General features: G+C 32.8%; 1 protein-coding gene across 2 annotated transcripts in view; it reads right to left on the bottom strand.

The window, feature by feature from the left end:
* Window positions 1-730: 730 nt before the first annotated feature.
* Window positions 731-21,217, bottom strand: part of LOC124183312 (protein muscleblind) — a 157,172-nt gene continuing 136,685 nt past the window's right edge. For both annotated transcript variants that reach the window (XR_006870959.1, XR_006870960.1), the window contains 2 exons: window positions 12,971-13,055; window positions 731-11,868 (listed from right to left, as the gene is read on the bottom strand). The gene's annotated coding sequence lies outside the window, so the exon portion shown is untranslated. The remainder of the gene's footprint in view (window positions 11,869-12,970; window positions 13,056-21,217) is intronic.

Here is a 21,217-nt window from a genome sequence, read left to right as displayed (position 1 = left end):
CTCTTTAGCGGCTGAACCTCATCTAGACACGGCGAATCGACGTCTTCGATAAGTTATCTACTGATTGTTCTCCAACCACATCTAAGCTGTTGGACTTATGAACGCGAAACATTCCTGAGAATGAGAATGAGATGGTGGAGGAGTGAGTTATAGATACTTACAATCAGTCAAATAACGGAGTCATAAGTAACAATATTTCAGTCACTTCCGAAAGTCATCAACCATTTGAAGATATTTCACGTTTTAGGTCAGTAAGATGTCTCGTCAAATACTTACCATAACGTTGTAGAATTAGACCATCTCTGTCACACGAAATTTCCGCAAAGGGATCGCATAGATAATAAATGAATACAAGTTTTGTTCAATTTTACATACTGTTTATTGTATCTATTATTATTTATGTAGCGTACTCAGAAAATGTAGGAGGGGAGCGGCCTCAACCAGTGGGCCATATCTTTTTCTAATTATTTTCATTTCACCTTATTTGTTTCATTTAAATCTTTGTATACTTATACCGTAATTTTTATTTTTACTTAAATTACAAATATATATATATATTATATATGTCATTCATACATATTATATAATATATATACTTGATCAACGATCGCATCACAATGTTATAATATATTCTTTATAATTCTCACCGCGTCCCTGAATTGCGGATAGTTCGATCATTACTCTTTTCTTTCTTCTCTTAACTTCATTATAAATTAGGCTTTGTCATGTGTTGGTTGTCTCCTTTCATTTTTCTCGGTCGTTGTTTTATTTCATTTCAATCAGTTTTTTTCCGTTCATTTCCCACGCCTTAACAGCCATGTATATAATAATAAAATATAAGAGTTCATCGTGTTTGTCAAGTTCTTTCAAAAGATTTTCTAAACGCAGTCGGCATATAATATTCGCGATTTTCAAAAAAATGTATAATAATAACCTGCTATCTTCGGCTTTTTCTCTCTCTCTCTCTCTCTCTCTCTCTCACTCTCTCTCTCTCTCTCTTTCCCTCTCTGTTTCCCTTTTCTCCTCCCTCGGGACGCCAGATGATATTTTGTTATATAGTTTAAGTAGTAGTAGGTAGTAGTAGTAAAAGTAGTAATAGTAGTCACAGTAGTACCAGTAGTAGTGATGGTAGTAGTAATAGTAGTAGTAGTAGTAGTAGTAGTAGTAGTAGTAGTAGTAGTAGTGGTAATAGTAGGTAGTAGTAGTATAAGTAGTAGTGGTAATAGTGTAGTGGTGGTAGTAGTCATCGTAATAATATTGATAATAATCGCAACAACAACAGCAATCATCGTAATAAATAATAGTAACATGAGTAAGATGTAGCAATCGATCGCTCATTACCAATTATGTTGTATATGGATAATTCTATATGTTTAGTCACACTAGATTTATACTTAATGTTATTTATAATCCGAATCATTCTTACCGTAGGTATATACTAAGGGTATATGAGGTACATTCATATTAATAATACATTATATAACAATAAAATGTATAATTGCGGAAGATATTTCAAATTCATTTTTATCGTGATTATAAAAAATTGAATACAATTGAGAAATGTGAAAAAAAAGAATTGCCAACAAATTAAAAACTATACCAAGAATTAGAAAGAAATAACAAATGATTCAAATTTCGTCTTGCTTTCTTATTTTGTCAACCGTAGTGTTTTTGATTTTTCGTCATAGTCACGGAACAATTCCCGAAATTTTTAATCACCATACAAAGGTATTATTTATGCTATGATAATATACTACAATATTATTTTACACATGTACGACGATATTCCAATCATACAATGTATACCTAATTATAATTTCAGCGCTACCTCCGCCAACAACTCGACTACTTTGTAGTTTTTGATCGGAGGTAGCATAAGAAAATTGGATTCATGGCATGTGCGCATATAGGGATTTCTTGACTCGTGTGAGATTCGCGCTCACCTTCGCCTTCGGCTCATGCGGAAATTTACACTCGTTAAGAAATCCCTATTTGATGCACACTTGCCACTAAAATAATTATTAAGTTTATCTTACAAGTAAATATATATATATATATATATAGGACATTCCATCCCAACTGACCCTTGACCTCTCCGATTTTGCTTGCGATGTTTTATACGATTGTTTTAACTCTCGAAAGCACTAATTTCAAACATTTTTTTTTTTTGACATTTCGCGAAGAGATTGTTATTCTGCAAGATAAACAAATTGCAAATTATTAATTATTTTGGAAACGTCTGTCTAGAGCAACCGCCCGTAGTAAACTGACTCTTCCTTCTAATATTTGTTAATGCTTGTTTCGAAGAAAGCTCGAAACAAAGAAGGGAACAACGGCCGCCTCAGCTCAAAGCTGAACATTTTTTACACCTAACTCATGATTTTTCAGAATTATTACAGATTTATAAATTGTGTCAATCAATACGTTCGTTTTAAGAAATTTTAGATAGTTTAAATCGATTAGAAGAATTCGTAATGAAAAAAAAAAAAAAAATTACTGCCGTCGAGAGTCGAAACAATAGTGTAAAAAATCGCGAGCCAAATCGTAGAGGTCAAGGGTCAGACCCAGGTTAAGTTGGCATGGATATGGTATAATATTCTATTTCAAATTCTAGTTCAAAAAATAATATATATGGTAATATTTTATTATACTGAGTGTGTATTAGGTGTACTAGGTTTCCATTAGTAATGAAACTGTGGTAGCGTGACATCTGGCGGCAGAAGATATCTTAAACCCTAAATTCATGGCCGCATATTTAATTATAAACCTTGTTCTTTATCCCATATTTCACTTCATGTCAACTCAGCGTAAGAAATTATGAGTCTGATAACCTGCACGAAATTCCTGTACATTGGTATTCGCATAATTCACGCTAGAACGACGTGTAACTGACATTTGAAAACCTTCGCTTCAGCGCCATGATGCGGATCTACGCTTCTTATTACGTTTCGTGTCAATTTCTCTTACACCACGCACGTGACTGATTTTCATGTTTCATTCAAATATACATAATTGATTTGTCATGTTTTTTATTCTCTTTGAGTTTACATTTTTATGCACGATTAGTTGTAGTTACTTGGAGGATATATTACTTTTTTATTTCCATCCTTATTTGTTGTTATCTCGTCTTTCTTTAATTTACCTTATATACGTTGTTACAGTAAACGATTATTAATGTATATAATTTTCTTATCGTTGTATACAGTCTATGAATGGAATCGCTAGGCGCTTTTCGAATTATTGTTAATTTTATGTACGTGTAACCTAATAATTACATTTGAAAATAACAAACATTTTTTATTTCGCTTCAGAGATTGTATAATAATTCTTATATTCGTTTCTTACTTTTTCCTTCGTCTTAAGCCACATCTTTTTCTGGTTTATCCTTTTTCATCGAAGTAAGTATTTTGTCGCAAAATCGCGGTTTTATTGCCTATTATTATTATTATTATTATTGTGATATTTTTTTACTATCTTTATCGTTATAGTTATAACTGTCAATATAGGTGTGACCGACGTTATTATTATTATTATTATTATTATTATTATTATTATTATTTTGCTGTTATTATTATTGTTATCATAAGTATCAATATTACGGTGTTCGTAATAAAAAAATTTACTTCCTTACGCTTTGTACGATCGCTATAATTTAGCGTAGTTACAACTTACTATCGACAAATATTATACACAAAAGAAAAAAGTGTATTATAGAAAACTGGTGTTGTCATCATCGTAATTATTGTTTTTATTACTATTATTGTTATTATTTTTTTTATCATTATTTAGCATATTATATAACAGAAGATCGTATTAATTTCAATATAGATTGTGAATTTTCAGTTATGCGCTATAAGTATACGTATAGCGTGAATATCTCACGAAGCGGGCTAATTGTAGAGGTAATCGAAACGACTAAGTAGCTAATTGACTAATTGTCAATTAATCGAGACGACTCCGAGACCTTCATGCATTAATTGCTACAAGTGACTCACTTCGAAAGACGTTCACGGTATGTATAACTATTTATATAACATATGTAAATGCTGTCGAAGGAAGATTTTCTCTCTCTCTCTCTCTTTCTCTCTCTCCCTTTCTCTCGTTGTCTCATTCTCACTCTCGCCACCTAACTAGCTGTCTATCTATATCTTTCGTACTAACTCTTTCGCTCTCTCTCTCTGCCTCTCTTATATATAATACTATATGTACCTATAACTATTCCATGCAATTATACTTTGCACAAGTTCAAAACCTGATTATTATTATTATTATTATTATTATTATTATTATTATTATTATTATTATTATTATTATCAGCATCATTAGTATTACTGTTATTATCATACCATCGTATGTATATATTACCGATTCATATGTGTGCATTTATTTGTATCATATATACTGTATATGTCTTTTATTCTGCGGACACAGAGTTTATTTCACTTCAGGGATACAATTTTTCTTTCCTTCTTTTTCTTCATCTTCCTGTTCTTGTTCTTTTTGTTGAATTATATTTTCTAATTTTCATTCCAATTATTATTATCGTTGCCATTACACCGAGATATTTATTTTCCCTCATTGCCGTTCTTTCAATCCATTTTTTGGAATTTCTTGTTTCCCTTTCGATTAATTTAAACACTTGGAGCCAGGGGCCGGGGTGAAGGAGAGGGGGGGGGGGGGGGTGTATGTGAAGCATCCCGCCACAGTATATAATGTAAAGCAGAAGCCGGATTGATCGCAGCTCTACCCAGTGAACCAAAACGAATTGCTTGGAATTGAGTACGTCCAAAAAAGAAATTAGCTCGAATTGAAGCGAATTCTAAAGACTTAATTACCAATTCTTTTGAATTTGTTTTAATTTCATTTCAATTCTGTCAATTCCATTTTCGCCTTACTCAATCCGATACGGTTTACTAGGTACATATGCTATTTGAAAAGATTCTATTTTGATTTTTGGAAGTTGCAAAAAGTTGGAAATATTTCAACATATCACTATAAGTTAAAGTTAGATCATTTGCCGTCTGGTGGCGCCATACAGAATTGTCTCATCGGCAGCAGGAAGCGGAAGTGCAAGGTGCTGTGGAACATCAGCATGGATGCTTGCACTTGTATGCTTAAATATATACGTTAAATATAGCGATAAGCATTATGCTATGGATAATAATATACGATATAATAATAAATGTAGCTGAACAACATCGACAGTGTAGTAAACTAACCTCTAATTCCTACTTATAGCGAGATGAAATAGTTTATTAAGCTATACTTAAATATTTTGTATAGGCTATCATACACTTGTTATGTACTAGGTTATAACTTTTTATTATGCCAGGATTGCGTTAAGCTACCATATATCTATGTGTATTATATTAATAGGTTATATTAATAACATGTAGGTCCTAGGCAGTAACGATGGCCGCGTTTAGGTCGAGTAATAAGCAAGATATTTACCGCAGACGTCCTTTTAAATAAGCATGACACATTCAGAATAATAATTGCAAGAAAACTTTAAGTAAATTGAAGAAAAATAGAAAGAAAAACACGTAACAGATTTCTTCCCATACATCCATCGTTAATAGATATCGAACAATTTATCATCGGTATTCATGTCATCGATATTTGGATACCAGGTATAATTTTATACCTCTACAAACTAATTATTAATTTCCGTTACACCGCGTATGTATTTTTGATTACGCAATTTAACAGCTGGAGCAGCAGAAACAACGACGCAGCAAAAAGAATCAAGAGGATGCGAAAATTTCGCGCCGTTTCTTAAGCGCATGCGCAAGCCCGCGCATTTTTTCGATATATGGCGGGAATCAAGTCTCCTCATTGAAAGCGCGTAACAATTTCCTCAAGCGAATCGTTTGACGTAGCTTCTGTGTGTAACATCGATGAAGAATGTACCATGCAGAGATCGTTTATCCCGATATTGATGATCAATCAGCGATAGAAATTAATTCAAAACAGTAAGAAAGAATAAGACGCATTCCATATTTGACGAATGGTTCAAATTTATCATTCGTATGTAATAATTTTCTAGACCAAGTTCTCGTATATTTTCAAATCATGTGTACACAGAATAGACAATTATTAATCGGCGATTATTACTTTTCGATTACGAGAATTTTGTGCGCGGGCTTGAGTCATGTATACACAAGCATGTTATACGCACATATTTGTTTATTTTTCTTTGAAAATTACATTGGGAAACATTTCCAGCTGCTCGCAAAAAGCCCCTTGACTTCAAGTGGAATTGATGAGGGTTAATTTAGGGTTAGGTTAGGTTAGGCTTAAGGAATTGAGAGGCTGAAAAACTGTCACTGATTCCGTCCTACACCGGTTTAACATTACTATTTTTTTTAACGCTTTGATGTTCAATTTCAAACGTTTTATTCAATGTTATTTTTCCACTTATTTGTTTTCATTTTATTATTTTTGTTATGCTTTTCTTTCTATATGTGTACGTACTTATATGTATAGTATGTGTATATATATATATATATATATATATGTATGTATATATATATATGTATTCTTCTCTCGTTTCAGACTTCAATCGGAATAACGTTTTATAAACGCAGCAATCACGTTTTGGACATACAAGTTCAACGATTAATCAATCGATCATTTGATTTTCTGTTTCTTGCTGTATTAATTGTATCGATCAATTTTACATTTTGGTATCGAAGGGCAAGACATTCGATCGTCATAAAGTGTTCTGAATCTGCATACAGTGATTAAATATTATTATTATCATTGCCGTTAATCGATCAATCAATTTGTCATCATTACTATTATTAATGTCATTATCATTACTGTTATTATTGCGAACGTATATCACATTACTATTAAAGATTAAAAATATTTCCTAATCAATAACAAATAATAAAACGATGCAAGTATTGATATCGTGTATAATTAGAATTGAATAAATCTCCTCCCCCTTTCCCACCTCTCGCCATAAACGTTGAAAGTAAATAAAAGGAGAACAGAATTTTGAAATATTTAGTGTATACAATTTATAATTGTAGTATACATATAATGTATATGAAAGTATATTGAAAATGTAGGTATATAATTTTACGTTAAGTAAAACTACATACCGTATATGTATATTAGTCATAATTATTGTAACATAATAATGATGTATTGTTATTTTCACAGACAATAAACAGTATACCGTTGAACTATTGAGTAGCAAACCTTTCCATACTGATACCAAAGTTTCAATTCCACATTTCGTTCACTCCCGTTAAGATCCTTATTTATTTGTTTAAAAATTGTTTCCTTTACTTTGGTTGCTTGTCCTTACCATTTGTTTCTCTTAAAATGTATTAGGTCTTACATCGAGAGTAGCATGTCTATATATATATATATATATACACATATATATATATATATACATACATATGTATATACTTGATTCTTAAATGCTGTACAGGAACATTTATATGCGTCATACGATATAATACGATATTTTAATAATAGTGATTTATTATTCAATTTTATGTCGACAGTTAGTTAATCAATTACTTAGTTAATGAATATCAATCACTTGTGATTGTTGTATGCATGTCATACAGCTTCGTCACGTATGTAATATTCTGTACACAAGCTTTCTGCTCCTGAGTCGACATGTAGAGAGAACAAAAAAAGAAATAAAAAATCAAATTATTGTAAAATATATCTCAAGATTGGCGAAAACGAGGTCTTTCTAGTCTGGATTCTGTTCATTCCCAGAACTAACGAACTTCTAATCTAACCTAACTTAATACGACAACATGACTAGTTCGAAAGTATGGTACCGTTCAAAGGATCAAGTTGAAAAACTAATTCCTCAATCGCATATTCGTCGGGTGAATTCACACTACACCTCCGAAGAGAGCGAACAAGAATTATCAATTCGATTCCCGGTGACGGCAGCCAAAAACAACTGTGCAGGCACCGGTGGCCATTATTCGATCCTCGATCCACCTCGCAATTTTAGGAGAATCGTTCTCGTCAATCCTTTATCAAATTTGAAAAATGTTGATTTCATCAGCTTTATCATCTCCGGCACGAGGAGAATGCATGTATTATCATCTGCGTTCCGAGGCCGAAAACATGCGAAACAGACACTGGTGTAAAAATCGACGTAACATATCTTTTTATCACGACGGGGAACAATTATTATTATCATTTTAAAAAACAGATCCAAATATACTAGAACAGAATGTTGTATACATAATAATTGAGAATCTAATTTTTATAATCAGTAGCAACGATGAAATAATAATAATAATAATAATAATGATAATGCTAATTAATATTAAAGAATATTTCATATATTATCGTAAAGGCTTCATATTGTGTACTTTACATCTACTTTAAATTAGAACGTAAGTCCATGTATTTGTATAACTTATGAGGAATTTTAGAAACACAGAAGAAACAAAGATAAATATAAAGTCAAATTTGAAAAAAAAAAAAAAAATAATTAAAACAATAAATAATACTGAAAAAGTTTGTTCAAAGTTCCTTTGCCTCACTCTTTTCCTTTCTGCCCAAATGTATCTAATAAAATTTCATTTCGTTTCTCTTTGATCACAATTTTCTTATTATTAATATTTTATTGTTATAACTTCTATCTTACTATTATTACTATTATTATTCGAGAAATAATTTATATATATAGTTTATTAATCACCGCGTTGTCGTTATTCATAATATTATAATCCGGCATTCATCATATTAAAGTATAAGTATTACTTGACCAACGGATTGATCAGTTTACTAGTCTGTCAATTAGTTAATTTTATACCCCTCGGTAAGTAAATATGTATAATCATACCAATTAATCAACTAATTATTATACATCATGTGCATTATAATATGTAGTATTGGGGTGGGAGATTTTTTAATTTATACGATTACTGTTATTTATACACGTTTCGTTTTTTGTCCGTTGCAAAGTCGTTTTTTTTTTTTTTTTCTTTTCGCGCTTTACTTTAGGAGTATAAAAATGAGGATCATCTGATTCGTAAATGCGTGGTCCGCGCACGGACCCTAGCTAGTCTATGCCACATATACCGTAATAATAAAAATGACAATAATGATAACAACAACAACAACAACAACAACAACAACAACAATAATAATAATAATAATAATAAAATCAAATAATATTAACAATGATAATAATAACCACCTATAATATATTACTATACAATTATTACATGTATAATGAAAGGTTATTTATTTTTAATTTTATTTAATTTTTTTCTGTTTTTCTTAATAATAATCATATATCTTGGATATACAATATAATATATTATTAGAGAAACTAAAAGTACGTAATGATTTTGAATAAGTATTTTTTTTTCTCTAACGTGTATAATCACCCGAAAATTTAATCAGAGTTTTCTTGTAGTATAAAGAACATATATATACATATACAATATATATCTATCAATAATATATATATATATATTATTATTATTATATATATATATATATCCTCGCACTTATGATACCTATGAAATCCTTACTTGGTACACGAATTTAAAATTCAACTTACGAAGACAATTGATAAAATGGAAAAAAAAAAAAAAAAACGTGAAACGAAATCGTACGAGCAATAAACAAAATACTAAAGATTATTTCGTACAAGTTTATATCATCTATAGTGATAATGGTTAATTAGTCATTAATAGTCATCGGGGGGTTTCCGAGAAAAATAGATGAAAAAGAATTGTCATAATAAGAATAGTAAAAATATATGTGTTTCTCGAAAAAAAAAAAACGGATATAATATTGGATGTCGATAAAATATGAGAGTATGAGAAAAAATAGAATATAGTAATGATAATGATAAAGTACGACGGTTGATACCAACGCATCAGGAACAATAGTTTTTTTTTTTTTTTTGTTTTTTTTCACTTCTTTCTCATATCATCACCCTCCGCTCCGTCTGTCGTTCTCCTTCCTTTTTCTCTTTACCTTTATTTATATCGTAATTTTTTTTTTCCATTTTCTATCCTTTTCTACGAGTACGTATTCATATTATATACATTACATGCGCTGCTTCGAAACTTTGAATATTTCATCATTCAGAGAACCGGAAAAAAAAATTTTCGAACGAGATATTATTTTAGCACCAGTATGTGTTTCTTCTCCGTGTGAGAGTGTGTGTGTGTGTGTGTGTGTTTCTGTGTTTTGTGTGTCTGTACGTACCACATACATATATAGACGAATGCATGTATCCAATACCGCGTCATCATTATACATATACGAGTAATATGCACATATACATATGCGTTTAATATATCGTTAAAATAATAAATTAAGATCAACATATTATCACCACGAACAAAAACGAACCAAAGAAGAATGAATAATCGGCAATCATCGGTGTGTGTATATATATATATATATATATTATATATATAAACAAAAACCTTATTTCCCCTCGAGTGTATATACGTATGTGTACCTACGAATGATTAGTTAGGGGTCATTAAAATATTACGTCACGCTATTTCCGGCAATTTTGCACACCCTCCCGAAAGCGTGATGTAATATTTAAACGGCCCCATGTATAGACCGTTGTTTCGTTGCGATTGATAAGGGATAATGATGAGGGTTTGGGAGAAGGGAAGAGGGGTTGAACTTTCGTAAAAACATGCGGCGATAGGACGGTCCATTCTACACAGATTCGAATCTTGTATAGGTTGCTTGTTTCACTGCTTTGTTTTACTTTTTTTATTCTTTAATTTTAACTATTCAATTATCCAAATTTATTATTCTTTTTCGCGTTTTCCTCAGACATTATTTTTAAATATGCCTATAATAATGATAATAATGATACTAATAATAATACGAATCACCATTGAAATAACAATAGTAATGACAATCATAACAATAGGCCTATACAGTCATTAAAATCTGGGAAGGGAGTTTTATGATTTAATGATCTGTGCAGCTTGGTGTTTTTTCTTTTTTTTGTTAGCTTTAAAATTATTAAATTTTTACTATCCGTTTCATTTTAAATTCCAGTTTGATATTCATACAATTAGATTATATATATATTTTTATATATGATAACCTAGAGAGAGATTCAGTGTTATTATCATTGTAGTATATAATATTACATTATATCTATATAACATATGGTACTTACTGTGTTAAAATTTCGTGTTTATCCTTTAAAATCGCCATCTTTATGTTGGTAAAAAGTTTTTTTTTTTTTTAGAGTCCTTTTTTTGAGATTTGTCTTTCCTACTTTTTTACGTATTCGATTTTTTTATTCGTTTGTTTTTCTATTGTGAACGTGAAGTTGTATGCACATATATATGTATATGTGTTTGTGTGTGTGCATATATATACACACACACACACAACCTTGTATATTATAATTATTATTATTATAATTATTATTGTTATTATCATTATCATTATTATCTTTGTTTTCTGTTGTATATTCCGATTTCAATATTTGCTCAAGGTTTTTCTTTCCTTCTAATATTTATTCAAAGAGATTATTATTTTATAGCTACTGCAGGGCTAAAGCTGCGTTGCTGTTCGTTTTTTCGTTGATAGTCGCCGCCGCGAAAACGACGGCATTCGACGACGTTACGTTAGCATTATTACTTATACGACTTGCTGACGTTTGAATGGTGTTGCCGCAGGCTGTTGCAGGTGATGCTGATGATGCTGATGATGCTGACGACGGCGATGACGATGATACCGATGCTGAGAACGCCATCAGGGGTGCCGGTGGTAGAGATACCGGTATGTGGTAATATTTACACTGGGGACGTACGCAGGCACCCTTAGCTGCGTCTCGGCATACCGTGACACGGTTGTCGATCACCTCTACGCTTCCTAAAATGTAAATGAAAATGGAAGACCATTGAAAAACTTGTCGAAAGATCGGTTTCGTTGCCGATCCACGTTAGCGTTTTGACGAATGTCAGTTTTCGGGCATGTAAGGAAGGAGGAACGACCGAGAAATCGGCGGTAAACCGATTTCATTACCGATACCGTCCTAAAATCTTGACAAATGTCAGTTTTTGGACATGCGAGGAAGGAGGAACGATCGAGAAATCGGCGGTAAACCGATTTCATTACCGATACCGTCCTAAAGTCTTGACAAATGTCAGTTTTCGGACATGTGAGGAAGGAGGACCGATCGAGAAATCGGCGGTAAACCGATTTCATTACCGATACCGTCCTAAAGTCTTGACAAATGTCAGTTTTCGGACATGTGAGGAAGGAGGAACGATCGAGAAATCGGCGGTAAACCGATTTCATTACCGATACCGTCCTAAAGTCTTGACAAATGTCAGTTTTCGGACATGCGAGGAAGGAGGAACGATCGAGAAATCGGCGGTAAACCGATTTCATTACCGATACCGTCCTAAAGTCTTGACAAATGTCAGTTTTCGGACATGTGAGGAAGGAGGACCGATCGAGAAATCGGCGGTAAACCGATTTCATTACCGATACCGTCCTAAAGTCTTGACAAATGTCAGTTTTCAATTACGTGAGGTGAACAATGACAAAAGCGAAATCGGTAAAAGATCGGTAATATTAATCACACGAACTAGACTCGGAATATATTATGATTTTCGGGAACGTGAAGTATAGAATGACGAACAAGAAACAGGAGACGAGCCGATTTTTTCACCGATACATACTAACCTATTCAAATGTTCACTTCCGTGTATTCGGTAATGTAAACGGTAGCAAGAGAGAAATCGGTATCATTAATGACAGATATTAGACTGGTAATAAACTTCGACTTTCAAGGATTTGAAGTAAAGAACGACTGGCAATAAAACGATAAAAATCCGATTTTAATTTTGAGGGATGTGAGGTAAACAAGGTTGAAAAAGGAATCGTCAACGAACCGAGGTCATCTCCGAGGGCTGCACAAGTAGTAAAATACTATAAAAACAGAGGAAACACGAAAGAAAGGACTCACCGTCATGTAGATGGACGAACTTGCAGGCTGGTCGATTGCATAACTGACGATTAAAATCTTGGCACACCGGGAGGGTGTCCAGTAACTGAAATAAAGTACAAATACGATTTATAGCCGTGTGAATGATCGAATTTGGTGGATTAATTTTCTCCCCCTTCCCCTCAACCCCATCCCAAATTCCGTACAGGTACCCCATCTCGGGCTTTGTGGGTAACGAATACCTTTACCTCCCACCCTCCCTCCGCCCCCCCCCCCGCCCTTCTTTCCCCTTCTCATTCAGTAAAATCTAAAAAGCGTCTATCATATAAATAACCTTATTTCTCTAACCTATAACTTATTGTTAATATTTATTTCTATTCATACAAATGTATCATAATATTATACGATCCGTATAATACTTCATACATGTTTGTTTGTCAGATGTATGTACACATAGTGTACTATATGCGTGGTATTTATCCGGAAACAATCTTCAGACTTTCCTGAACAGTAACAATCAACCCAAATACGTGTTCCGCTCTCGTCTCTCGTTATAAGTCCGCTCGATATAAGGCTGTTTCTCGTAATTTCAACTTCATATTTTTTTCCGCAGATGGCCTTATAACGCGGGACGATCGCAATCCGTGCGACCTGTACATATAATACACTTTGTGATTTCCGTTTTCACGTCTTTCATGTTTGCTCTCAATATTATATACTGACTTACGTACTATGTAAGTAAATAAAGAAAAAAAAAAAAAAAGAAAAATTTGACGATTATTCACTTAGGTATACTTCATACTATTCAAACACTATCTAGTTTAATATATCATATATGAAATTGTCACGCTGGAATAACCAACGAACAAAGTGCAGATTTGTTTTAATTTAATATGCATATTTTTTTTTCGAAAAGTAAACACGATTAGCGACGATTCGTTGATCATTCGTACGTTCCGAAATGAAATTTAAAAAAAAAAAAAAAAAAAATAAATAAACGAAAACACAATTCTGTATTACATGTGATGACAATAATTATAATTTGATTTGCAGTAGAACGTTTTGATTTTCTTTTTTCTTCATCTGTCTCACTGTATTATAAGTTTTTCTGCACTTGGGCGATTATTTGACGAGTGCGTGTATGTGTGAATAAGTAGTCAAAGAAACGCAAACGGAAGTGAATCGAATGTTTTTTTTTGTTTTTGAATAATTTATATGATTCTTGTCGTTATCGTTCGATGTGTAGTGTGTAGTAAATAATACATGATATGTACGCTATGTGAAAAAGCCCTCTCTTCTCGACGGGCCATTCAGCTGCATGAAGTGACGCAAGACAGGTTCGTCGATCGAAGATTATCTCGATATTGGATATCGATAATTATTAGTACATGTTGTGTAAAAGGTGTAAACATATGAAATAATAACAAAACCAACTACCAAGTCTTATATATTATCCGTTGATATGCGTCGGCATGTGATTTGTACGTATTTATGTCTAGATCATATACTGCTGTCAATATGTATACTTTATATCGATACATACATATACTGTAAAGAGGATAAAGAAAGAAAATAGTGAAGAATGCATGTATACACGGTATACAAGTATAACGTATATCCAATATACATTACGTGAAATTAAACATCGATTGTATAATGTATAAATAATATGCAATATGTGTATGTATAGCACAAACACGTTAAGACACAAAGCAATTGTATATACGTATATATGTATATACAACGATCTACCAGAAAAATGTTAGGTTATGCATGTTGTCGAAAAACAAGTGCAAGAGAGAGGGACGAGATGAAAAAAAAAAATAAGTAGGAAAACACGAATCGTAGGTCGGCGGTATAAACATGAAACCAAATAATTAAAAATATCTATTAGATCAGCCTGCGTAAAAAAAAAGAGAAAACATAACCTCATTTATATATGCAGTATAATAGTACCAAGGCTCACCATATATAATCGTATATTCAAAAGCGTGCAAGATGTAATATATAAGTTTCAACAAGGTATAATCTATATGTAATATTGACATTGAGAGTATTCGGCAATCTTGAAAAATTCAAATCCATCATTACATGTGAGTGAGCGTATTTAAACGTGTGTGTGTGTGTGTGTGTGTTTGTGTATCTGCAATATATACTATATAAATAATGAAAACTATCCATGTACGTTTGAAAAATGGTTACGGTAATATTATTATAAAAGCAAGACTGCAGTTTTAGGTACATAATAATATAATAATAGTGGTGTTCGTGTGTATGAACGGTAACGGTAGCAGTAGCCGTAGCAGTAGCAGTAGCAGTAGCAGTAGCAGTAGCAGTAGCAGTAGCGGTACAGCAGTAGAACGTATAATTATGTATACCGTATGACAATTACAAGTGATATAAATCGAACAATGAATTGCGTCGCGGGTATTTTCATACAGAAAATTTCATCTATCGATAACTAAATCGCGACATGACAATAAGACCGACTCGGGTTAGCCTCGCGTTTCTCTACTACCGTTGTTATGACACCGGAATTAAAAGGTCTGCGAGATGTATTTTATAATAAAATTTCATTGCCGCTCTACGTCTTTTGTCTCAGTTTACTCGACGTGACGGAAAGAGGAAGTAACAGCTTGCAAGATGCTCGAGATTCGCGAAATTCAGCCAATAAGGATCAGCTGATTGCCCGTTGCGACGCCATCTTGCCTCAGCCACACAGATACTTCGGATCCCGAAATTTGATGCGGCGCTAAACCGTGCCGAGTCTCTTCGGGTATTACAGTGGCATTATACAAGCTGTATTAATATTACAAATATACTATAAGGTGTGTGTAACTACTGCAGTATGTACGTATATAAATTATATATAATAACTCTTGTAGTTGTATATAATAAATATACATAGATAAATTTATTATTGTTACGATTATTATTAATAATAATATTAATATTAAGAGGTAACTGTTTTTTTTTTTCTTCTTGCTACGAACACACAGAGTCTGGTCATGCAAATATAATGGCCCGGGAGAAGGGGGGGGGGGCGGGGTTGTATATATGTATGCGTGTGCGTTTTTTGCATTCTTGCGTGTGAGCGTGTTGTGTTATACGTGTGTCAAAGGCTTAGATAAATATGCATTAAAGTTCTTTTCCGTCGAATGCGTTGTGGAGAAAAAAAAAAATTACCACATGTATTTCTCAAGCAATTTGAAGTAATTGAAGGGTAACCGTTTGAATATTTTTGAAAAACGATAAAGGTAAGAAGTAATTTCGTTGCGTAATCAATCGTCCGTGATTTCACCCAAGCGTGTTAGAAACAAAGAAAAAAAATAAATAAATTTAATTCCCAAAGATTCGGTTTTACTGCGGCTTTTTTCTTTGTTTGCTGTTATACACATGTGTGTACAGCGTGTGCATGTGTTTGTGTAAAATATATGAAAAATATTTAAGGGGCAGGGGGGGAAAATTTGTTTCGTAATATATATATATATATGTATATAATATATAAGCTTTCCAAAATAAAAAACAATAACAACAATCAGTATAAATACGTACGTGAGTTGGATGAAAAAAAAAAAAATCAGATTATCTTTCTCAAGTATTATACGTATTTATAAAAATTGTATGTGTATATAATATAATAAAGATATTCTACTGCAAATAAGTTCCAACATTACTAAATAGTATTTCAAACTGCGGCTCCGCAACCATAACTATATTATACATCATAGATATAACAGCAATTGCTACGATTATTAGTATTATTGTTATTGCACAATAATTTCAAAAGATACACGTATAATTTACACATAATATGCGTTATACATGAAGTAAAATGTCTGGGCTTGCAAAATTTTGTTTCTGTTACGACAACAACAATAATAAATTAACAATTATAACAGCTACAGCAACAGTTATAATTTTAATGTCAAATGAATGCGGCTAAGTTGGAATCATCGATTCGTTTGCTGTATATTTATGCATGGAAAATAAAATATTTGTTGTTAGAAGTGAAAAAAAAAAAAAAAAACTTCATTGTGACGGTAAATAAAAAAAAAAAATAATTTTTAAACTAGTACGAAAGATTCAAACTCACGGCTAGCAAAGTAATGCTTGTATATTTAATAGATGTATATGTATGTATGCAATGTATGTTTATGTAGTAATATTCACCGGGCGTACACAATAAGGATGAATAAGCGGTTAAGTACAAATCCAAATCAAGCTTCTGGCAGATCAGAACACCGATATTAAATGCCGGAGAATGTTTCTATAGCATTTTTTTCTTGCTGTGCGTTTTCTTTATTGTTCATCAATTCAAAGCAGTGAGAGAAAAAAATAACCAAAAACAACCAAAAATTTCGACAATTAAATGTAATTTCGGGACGAATTCAGAAATACTTTTCATAAATATTTTCAACTTTCTTCATTCGATTCGGGATTGAAATTTTCAGAAAATTTAGCGAAACGAAACATTGAACAAATATATAGCACAATCATTGATGGTTTTTTAATTTTTTTTTTTTTGGTTACTTTTATGTTTGGATTTTTTCTGTTGCTTTAGGCGGCGCAATATGTATATAATATATATATATATAAATATATAGAGGGAGGGACACAAACACCAGATATATGCATATACGAGGCAAATAAGTGGTTATTATTTTCTTCGAGTGTGTGTGTTTTATTTTTCAATCATCAAATTAAGTTATAGTTGCGGTGAGCAGTGAGCCGGTGAGAGAGAAAGAGAGAGAGAGAGAGAGAGAGAGGGAAGAAGAGAGGGCATCCTTCCTTCTCTCTCTGTCAAAAAAAAAAAAAAAAAAAATACACAAAAAAAAAAAAATGACAAATCAATCGATAAAAGCTACGTGTTATAGCCAAAGTTGCCGTCGAGATAAGAGAAGCCTGACTGCAATTTTACTGGTATCTACCGACTTTTCGCCGCACAGTTTGTCTACCGCGTTTTGTGATCATCCGAGTCGGGAGGCTCGGCAGGGTTCCGTCATAATTTAAGGCTTATTAGGTATTGTATGCATTCAATAGCTGCGCCCGTAAAAGCTTTGGTGTTTTCATTGCAAAGTATAATATTATGCACAAGCGTGTAAAAATATCTTTTTTATTTCTCTTGTTAGAATGCATAGAAAGACACATATGTGAACACCGATGACTGACAAGATAGTGATGGAAAGACCGATAGAGGGTGTTGTACAACGTGAAGATAGTAGCGATACGGAAGGAGAGAGAAAGTGAAATTTACGTGGTGAAAGAAGTCAGATGATAGAATAAGATTTAGACAGACCCCGATATCCCTACGGCAACTTTGAGTGTTAGCGGCAATAAGATTAGTTTCGGGCCTGTAAATTTTCTCTTAACAACGATTTGAGAAAAACGAATCGGAAAAAAGGAGGAGAGATGATTTTTTTTCTTTTTTTTTGAATTTATCATCAATCGTTCGATAAAATGGAAATCAAAGAAAGGTGTTCACCGGATTTTTCACGCGTCAAAATTCCTGCCGGTTACACGGTTCGATTGACGTCGTTTTTGAAAAAACAAAAACAGCATCGAATTTAATTTACAGGTTGAAATTGAGAATGGAGTAGGATACAGGCCCGAGACTAGATAAAAACTGGTTACAATAATGAGTCTACCTGTCCGCAGCTGTCTGTGTAGATGACACAGTGAGCGTTTTGGGGCACCACTTGGGCCCCGACAGTGGCTAAGGCTGCTAAGGCGGTCCACATGCAGCAAACGAGGCAGTGTTGGTACGGTATATTTTGAAAAATGGATTATTATCGTTGTTAACGAAATGTTTATTATTTTTGATTCGTTTTGGTAGGTTCATTTTTTCCATTCTCGTTGTCGTTGAATTATTTTCGTATTCGAGATTCGTTTTTAATTTTTTTAAGCGCACATAATTGTTGTTGTTTTTTTTTTCCACATCATTTCGATTTTAAGCAATTTTTTTTAGTTTGAAGAAATTTCGTCAATTTTCGTTATGGATTTCGAATTACCGTTCCGTGCGTGCATATGTGTGCGTGTGAGTAAATATTTTGTTGTTGTTTTAATATTTTTAAACACCCAGAATTCATGTACCGAAATCCGTATAATTTCGGCAAAAACGTGTATTACAAAATATAAGAACCATGCAGAGAAGAAAAAAAATATCGTCCAAAAATTAAACACCGATGTGACAGAGAAATGTACATCGAACATATTGTCAATAAACATGATTTTATTTTGTTTTTGTAATTCGAGGAACGCCGAGGGTTACAAAAAAAAAAAAAAATAAAAAAAAAATATCAGCAAAACACATTTCGTTCGATTTTGTTATTCCATTATCAGTTTTATTTCGATTGTTGGTTTAATTCCGTTTCATTCGTTTATTGATTCAAGACACGCGCGCATAGGGACGAAGGTATGTTTATAATTATTATATTATTTTAAACATTAATTTGGTTGGTCGATCGTGTTTTTGATTTATTTATAAATTGCGTCAATTACCAAACACCGTATTAAAGTAGCAGTAAGAAAAAAAAAAGGATAATAACGAGGTATCACAAGTCATATTTCAATGGCGGCCATGGCAATAATTTCAGCGGCAGTGCACACATAACCAAGCCAGCGATTTCGATAATTACGAATTAATTATGAGTATGGGACGAAGATAATAATAATAACAGTAAATAGTGAGTAACAGACAATAATAGTAGTTACGGCTCAACGAGGAAGAAATAAAAATTTTGTCAAAATCATTGATATTGTTTTCGATTGGATTTTTGAAGGGACATGTAAAATAAGTAGAACCAAGGATTGAAATAGTATGGTAAAAAAAAAAAAAAAAAAAGAAAAACGTTGGTGAGGTTTAAATAAATGTTTTTTTTTTTGTTTTGCATCATAAATCCAAATAGGAGTATTATCATTGATATATGTATACATGTATACATATACGTGTATGAAATATGCGGAACGGCCCAACACCAGGGTAAAGAAAAAAAAGTTAGAGGGTTTTGAAATGATTTTTATATTAGTTGTCATTGGTTTGATTCGTCGTTTTGCATTTTATAATTCCGATTGATTTAAGTTTTTCATAATCCGTTTGGTATTTCAACCGATTGTCAAGTGCATTTGTCGCGTATGCGGTGAGAGCCACGTTTTTTTAAAGTTGAAAAGAAAAAAAGGAATTCGAAGTTAAAACATATCCACGAGAATGTAAACAAACAGATACGTCAGAATTATGGTTTTTTTTTTTTTTTTGTTACACAAGTATCGTATCGTATTTAAAATGTGAACGGCAATTCGATTCAAGTAACGGGGACAAAACATAGGAAAAGGATCGAACGGTATTGGTCAAATTTTTGTTTAGTATGTTATTTGGATGATTCGGAGGTTTTTTTTTTTTTTTTTTTTTTTTTTTGTAAAGGATATAACATTGCATCGAAGAATCATGCGGGGGATGTGGAAGTTTCATATGAGGTGCCATGGTTCGACGTCAGGACGATTGGGAGGAGGAGAAGCGTTGCCCATTAACGCGCAGGAGAAGACGATATCAGGATGCAGAGTTGAGAATAGAGAAAAAAAATAAAAAAAAAAAAAAAAACGGCATTAAAAGTGTCGAGGAAAGGCACGAATATAATCGATAATAACAGGCGTGTGTATCCAGCAGGCAGATAGGCGCAGGCATGAAACAGAAAGATAAAAGAAATATTTATTGAATAATTAATGGTCAATGTTTAAGAGAAAAAAATAAAATAAATAATAACGAACGTTGTTATTTATTTCTTTTTTTTTTTTACTGCATGCGCAAATTATGCTGAATTGACGAAAATTTGAAATTTATCACATCATTCACTCTCCGTAACTCGCTCGGTTTCACTGACCCCGAACGTTTCCGTAGCACCTGATAACTACAATGAATACGATCTTTCGGCGCGAGGAAGAGAACGCTGCACGTTGTACGATCGAATACTAAGCGAATCCCGTTCGTCAAACACGAATAGCGGGCCCGCTTGCGCGAAAGCTTGTTTGGAAACGCGCATGCGCGCGAGATAGCGAGCGCTCGCCTTGACGCAGAGACGCTCCGACAGTGACTGAACCGCGGTCACGTCTTTGATTTTGGAATTCGCGCTGCTCGGTGAGAAGTTCACTTTTATGTCAATTGGAAGTGCGGTTCCGCACGCAGAGAAGAGTATTTATACAATATTCATGTTTGACCGACGAAATTTTAACTTTTTTTAAAAGGTAAACGGTGAGCAATGTTTGTTCTCTTTT

Source organism: Neodiprion fabricii, chromosome 5 (assembly GCF_021155785.1).
Source record: "Neodiprion fabricii isolate iyNeoFabr1 chromosome 5, iyNeoFabr1.1, whole genome shotgun sequence".
NCBI lineage: Eukaryota > Metazoa > Arthropoda > Insecta > Hymenoptera > Diprionidae > Neodiprion > Neodiprion fabricii.
This window is presented reverse-complemented; position numbering and strand designations above follow the sequence as displayed.